A 5116-nucleotide genomic window follows, 5' to 3' on the forward strand; every position below is an offset into this window, starting at 1 on the left:
AAGGGAATGACCCGGGAGTCATTCCCATTTGTGTCCATGCGTCCCCGGCCGACCTCACCGAGGCCGGCCAGGAGCACCAATAACAGCAGCAGACAGTACAGTATAACTGGTAACTGTCATTGTCAACTTGCAAAGCAGCAGACGGGATGGTATGGCTGGTAACCAACTTTGCTAACTTGCAAAAGGCAAGAGGATGTTGCTGTGTAGCAATGCAGTACTGCATCTATCAGCACCATCCAGTAGACATACGATGACAGTGAAAAAAGGCTGAACGGGCTCCATGGTTGCCATGCTATGGCGTCTGCCCGGGCAATCCAGGGAAAAGGGCACGAAATGATTGTCTGCCATTGCTTTCACGGAGGGAGGAGTGAGTGACGACATTTACCCAGAATCACCCATGACACTGTTTTTGCCTCATCAGGCATTGGGATCTCAATCCAGAATTCCAATGAGAGGGGGAGACTGTGGGAACTATGGGATAGCTACAGGATAGCTACCCACAGTGCAACGCTCCGGAAATCGATGCTAGCCTTGGTACATGGATGCACACCGCCGAATTAATGTGCTTAGTGGGGCCGTGTGCACTCGACTTTATACAATCTGTTTCCAAAAACTGCTTTCTGTAAAATTGGAATAATCCCGTTGTCATAAACAGATTGTTAAGGGTTAATGTCTCTTGACCTGTAAAGGGTTACAAGCAGGGAACTGGACACCTGATCAGAAGACCAATCAGAAGACAAGATACTTTTAAATTTGAGTGGAGGGAAGTTTTTGTGTGTGTTCTTCTCTCGGAGGGTCTGATGGAGACCAGACATTACTACAGGCTCTCTAAGTTTCTTTTCAAATAGTAAGTAAAAACAGGCTGTTTAGGCTTTTTGATTGTTTTACTCTATTTGCAATTGTGGATCTGGCTGGTTAACTTTTATATGTGTAGTTGCTGGGAATATTTTGATTTGTATTGGTACTGGGGGGAAAGTCTCTTTCTAGTGTCTGTAAGCTATGGGAACCTGTAATATTTACATCTTGAAGTTACAGAGATAATTCTTTACTTTTTCCTTTCTTTTATTAAAAGATTTCTTTTTTTAGAGAACCTGATTGATTTTTTTTCCTTGTTTCCCTTGTGTTATTCCAGGGGATTGGGATAACTCACCAGGACGGGTGGGGGGGAGACGGGAAGGGGAAAGATAGAATCTCTCTTTGTTTTCCTTGAATCAGTTTGCCTCTTTGTGGAAAGGAAGGGAGATGCTTCTCTGTATGGTGATTTAAGAGGTTGGATCAGTATGTCTCAGGATAGTCCAGGGAGGGAAAGGTGGGGGAATGGTTTATTTCTCCTTGTTTTAAGAACCCAAGGGATCTGGGTTCTTGGGGTCCCCAGAGAAGGCTGGGGAGGTCAGAGTGCCCCAAAACACTATATTTTTGGGTGGTGGTAGCGCTATCAAATCTAAGCTGGTAATTAAGCTTAGAGGATTCAGGTGCTAGTATCTCATTTTCTGAACTCTAAGGTTCAGATCTGAGAAGGAATGCTGCGATACCTGTAGTGTAGACATACCCTGTGATTAACAGCTTTGGTGGCTAATTGAAAGGCTGATGGTTCAAATTCAAGTGAAGATGGAGGTGTTTTTTTTCAGTGATGAGAATCCAGTACATTTTAACAGGCTAAAAATCTCCTCAATGCTGCTCTAGCCTCATTGGGTAAGCATAAGTGGCACTTTTGCCAGGTGCATTGGTGGTATAGTGGTGAGCATAGCTGATTTCCAAGCAGTTGACCTGGGTTCAATTCCCAGCCAATGCAATGATGTGACATTTTCTCCTCTGGGAACTGGTTTAATTTCAGTCACATTGTATCAGTTTATTAATGGAATGAGAGAATCAATGTCCTGCAGGTCATTCAACACACAATGGACGAAGAAAGGGGTGGGACTATACAATAAGTTGTTGGAGTTATCCTGGTATGACAATGTTTGGTTTATTTTTTTTAAAAAAAACTTCCTTTACTCCCTTTTCCTTTTTAGACTTGGAGCCTTTAAGGTCAGAAGGGAGCAATGTGATCATCTAGTCCAACCTGCTGCACCTTACAGGCCGAAAGACCCCCCTCCTCTCCTGCAATAGACCCGGGAGGGGAGGCAACTCTGTGCACTGCCCCTACCCCAGGCAGCACATGGAGGCCCTCTGCTCCCCTCCCCCAATGGATGTGCAGAGATGTGCCAGCAGCACTAAGGTGGCTCCCTGCCCACACTGCCTCCGTCCCTCCGTGCCACTCCCAGAAATGGCCAGCATGTCCCAGCATACCCTGGGGTGCGGGGAGCGTCTCCATTCACTACCCCTGCCCTGAGTACCAACTCCGCAGCTCCCATTGGCCAGGAACTGCAGCCAATGGGAGCTCTGGGGGCAGCGCCTGCAGACAGCAGCGCACGGAGACCCCCTGGCATGGCCCACCTAGGAGCTACTGACACAGGGTTGTGTGTACTGGTCACTTTGGGAGTTGCACTGCCCGGGGTAAGCGCCACCCCTCCTGAATCCCAACGCCCTCCCCCAGTGCAGAGCCAGCACCCTGCACTCAAATTTCCTCCTATAGCGTTGCTTGCCTTCCTTTTACCCAGAACCATCCTTCTTCTTCTGGGATGCAAGTAGCCATCCCTGGGAAGCCAAGAGGCAGGCACAGGATTCTACCTCCCAGTAGCCAACGGCACCTCCACAGGCTTTGCAGAACAAATGGTGGCACTCTACTAACCCCACTTAGCCGCACTAAGGCACTTAGCTTCTGCCCTGCCTTCCTCAGCTCGACTTTCCTCTTTTGCCCCATTCCTGCATCACTTCCTCCTTTGGCAAGTCATACAAAGGAGGCCAGCAGGAAGAGCCGGCCTCCGTAGGCCAATCTCCAAGGGCAGAGGAAGCCAAGCCACAAGGCTTCAAAAGGTGACTCTCCAAGATCATCTAGCTTTCCCCTGTTGATGCCAAGGCTTTTTCCTCAGCTCATTTCCCCACCCTCTGCCATGCAGGGGTTAGGGTTATCGCAGGTGTTACCCAAAATTGGGCCAGCTAGTAAGTGTAGGGAGGACTAATGACCCACCAGAGTCTGGCAGATAACAGCACATTTATTATACTGACAGCTAAGCTCAAAATAAGCGGGGGAGGAAGGTTCACACTCACACTCGCATACTCGTGCTCCCAGGACAGGCACAGCACTGGAGATGTCAGGATTCTGCAAGGTAAGTGTCTCACAGCGCAGCTATGGATGGTGCGATGAAGGTAAGTCTTCCTGAGGCACAATGAAATACAACGCAGAGAACCACTGGCCAGGCGGTCTGGGCAAAGGGCATTCACTGGAGGTACAAGCTTGTGAGTGCTCTCCTGAGCACATGGTCTCTTCTCCTTTTAAGGGCCTACACCTCATTGCCTGCAAGGAGAGATGACTTGGCTGCATCTGGTTGGTCACACTCCACCTTGGGCAGTGTCCATGCTCTGGGGGTGTGAGTGCTGCCTAATTAGAGTCCCAGACACCTTGTCTACCTGGGAGCTCTTATGCTCTTCAACCAGAACATTCATCCCATGAGCAGTCCACGAGGGAGCGGGAGGGGAAAAGCCACTTCACAGGCATTCAGAGAGGTAGAGGAGACAAAAGTGGCAACAGGGAAAGTATAACAGACCTTTCGAGCATAGAAATCTCTACTGCTCCTACAACAGCAGGGACAGGCCAGTAGGAGCTGGGAAAATTAAGCCCTCATGTTTCTGCCTGATTTCAAACCAGGGACCTTTTGTGTGTTAAACAAATGTGATAACCACTACACTACAGAAACTCTGTTGTAGTGCTTTGTCCCTCCCTTCATAAAAACATACGAATGGCCATAATGGGTCAGACCAAAGGTCCAGCCAACCCCGCATCATATCTGCCAACAGTGGCCAATGCCAGGTGCCCCAGAGGGATTGAACCTAACAGGTAATGATCAAGTGATCTCTCTCCTGCCATCCATCTCCACCCTCTGACAAACAGAGGCTAGGGATCCCACTTCTTACCCATCCTGGCTAATAGCCGTTCATGGACTTAACCTCCATTAATTTATCTGCAAAAAGAAAGAGGAGTACTTGTGGCACCTTAGAGACTAACAAATTAATTTGAGCATAAGCTTTCGTGGTCTAAAACCCACTTCATTGGATGCATGCAGTGGAAAATACAGCAGGAAGATATATATATATATAGAGAGAGAGAGAGAGAGAACATGAAAAAATGGGTGTTGCCATACACACTATAATGAGAGTGAGCAGTTAAGGTGAGCTATTATCAGCAGGAGAAAAAACCTTTTGTAGTGATAATCAGGATGGCCCATTTCCAACAGTTAACAAGAAGGTGTGAGTAGCAGTAGGGGGACAAATAAATATGGGGAAATACTTTGACTTTCTGTAATGACCCATCCACTCCCAGTCTTTACTCTAGCCTAGTTTAATGGTGTCCAGTTTGCAAATTAATTCCAATTCAGTAGTCTCTCGTTGGAGTCTGTTTTTGAAGGTTATTTGTTGTAATATTGCGACTTTTAGGTCTATCATCGAGTGACCAGGGAGATTGAAGTATTCTCCGACTGGTTTTTGAGTGTTATAATTCTTGACATGTGATTTGTGTCCGTTTATTATTTTACCTAGAGACTGTCTGGTTTGGCCAATGTACATGGCGGAGGAGCATTGCTGGCACATAATAGCATATATCACATTGGTAGATATGCAGGTGAATGAGCCTCTGATAGTGTGGCTGATGTGATTAGGTCCTATAATGGCATACCCTGAATAGATATGTGGTCAGAGTTGACAATGGGTTTGTTGCATGGATAGGTTCCTGGGTTAGTGTTTTTGTTGTGTGGTTGCTGGTAAGTATTTGCTTCAGGTTGGAGGGCTGTCTTAAGCAAGGACTGGCCTGTCTCCCAAGATCTGTGAGAGTGAGGGATCGTCCTTCAGGATAGCTTGTAGATCCTTGATGATGCGCCGGAGAGGTTTTAGTTGGGGGCTGAAGGTGACGGCTAGTGGCGTTCTGTTACTTTCTCTGTTGGGCCTGTCCTCTAGTAGGTGACTTCTGGGTACTCTTCTGGCTCTGTCAATCTATTTCTTTACTTCAGCAGGTGGGTATTGT

The 5116-nt window shown here is 47.3% G+C and overlaps 1 non-coding gene across 1 annotated transcript; it reads left to right on the forward strand.

The window, feature by feature from the left end:
• Positions 1 to 1720: 1720 nt before the first annotated feature.
• On the forward strand, positions 1721 to 1792 carry TRNAG-UCC (transfer RNA glycine (anticodon UCC)). The gene has a single exon. It is a non-coding gene; the product is annotated as a tRNA-Gly (tRNA).
• The last annotated feature ends 3324 nt before the right edge of the window (positions 1793 to 5116 follow it).

Source organism: Gopherus flavomarginatus, chromosome 7 (assembly GCF_025201925.1).
Source record: "Gopherus flavomarginatus isolate rGopFla2 chromosome 7, rGopFla2.mat.asm, whole genome shotgun sequence".
Lineage (NCBI taxonomy): Eukaryota > Metazoa > Chordata > Testudines > Testudinidae > Gopherus > Gopherus flavomarginatus.